Below are 1742 nucleotides of genomic sequence, written 5' to 3'. Positions count from 1 at the left end.
GTGGGATTTATCTAACTCTTTGCCTTGGTTTTCTAGTAACCTCTATTTTCAGACAAAGCCATAGTTTGATAATTATATCAGATTTTTTTTTTTTTCTCCTTTAAAGCCATTTTTGTGTATATCACATGAAACACTCGAAACTAAATTCAAGGCTGAAAAACACCTTCCATATAATCTGTACAGCTTCTCAGAGGACAATCAGATTTCATAAACAGTTTTACTTTAAATATATATCTTCTGGAAATGTTCTCTTCCTTTCTAATGTATTTAGCTAGGAGCTGGACTTCAAAGTTAATGCATTTCGTTTACATGCAACTATGAGTCAAAAAACAAGAAAAATAATGATAATAATAATAATTAAAAAATACAATTTAAAAAAACTCCTCAGCTGAGAAAACCTGTTTCTAGCCAACTATTTTTTAAAAGCTCATTATTAATAATGTGAAATAAGAGTCAGTTATAATGTATGTTTTTTAAAAAAATGCTAGAGTTAAGCAAAACATCCCTGGTATTGTCACTGATTCTGAGAGCTAGAGGCTGTAATTCTATTCCATTGCACTCCCTTGAAAAGTCTGATAAGCCAGAAACACTTCCTATGGAACTATGGTTTATTTGTTTTTAATCATCTCATTAGTGAAAGAGAAATACATTGCAAACCAGCATAACAAATTATAACACTGCATATACTTTTCAGCAGAGTAAATCCTGATTTGATCATTCAGATAAATATATTTCGTATATGAATAAAACCACCCCTCAACCTTCAAACATGTCCACAAGTAAAATATGATTGAAGATTAATGGTAATGAGCCACATGAAAATATTGGCTTCTCAAATTCTGTGTCAAGAATGTTTCAGGACAGAGTACTGAGACCACTACCTTTTCCTTTTGTAGCTAGGTGCACTAGAACGTCACTACAGAAACTAGAATGAAAGCACTTTTTGGATTTCCAGAAGTAATCTATTCTTTGGCCCTCTTCCTCAGCAACATTCTTAGAACGAGGAAGGCAGATCAAACAGCAAGTTGCAGTTCCTCCTTTACTGGCTGTCTCTTACCCTGTTTTCCCAAGCACCACTGAGAGAAGAGTGTACTCGTGAGAGACTCGAATGAATCTAAAATGTTTTGCTACTCTTCCAAAACCTCTTTGTTTAAAAAGAGACAACCACATGTGAAAAACTTCATGCCCACCTTCCTGATATTTCTAGTTAATTATATCAATCTTTCCAGCCCTACTGGTTTTAATTTGGGAAATTTGGGTTAAAAAAACCTCTCTCAAAATCAATAACCTACTTACAGCATTTTTCCACTCCCTGTTTTCAGTTCAAAACAAAAATAGCCTAACTACAGGAAACCATACTATGTTTTACAGTTCAAAATGAAGAAGTATTAACAGAAAATGATGTATGAAAGCGGATGTTATTACTTAATCTGTCAGAATCCAAGTTTTTCTTCAGCTTCTCTTAAATCTTTGGGTTTCATAGGATGGCTGAAGTTCAAAACGAGGTCACAAAGCAGTAGCTGGCTTTGCACTGAAAGAGAAAGAGCAGTGTATCATCATGGTATTTATAAAATGGTGGATGCTAAGTGAATGGTACTTTATATTCAGCACTTTTTGAAGTGTTCATCTATCAACTCCTACAAAAATCTGAAGGGTTGCCTTGTTTTGTTTACTTTAAGATGGTTAAATAAAGTTTGGTATTAGCATGCTGGTAACATTTCTATTAGGACACTGTTGTTGTT

The sequence above is a fragment of the Apus apus genome, chromosome 13 (assembly GCF_020740795.1).
Source record: "Apus apus isolate bApuApu2 chromosome 13, bApuApu2.pri.cur, whole genome shotgun sequence".
Classification (NCBI taxonomy): Eukaryota; Metazoa; Chordata; class Aves; order Apodiformes; family Apodidae; genus Apus; species Apus apus.
This window is presented reverse-complemented; position numbering follows the sequence as displayed.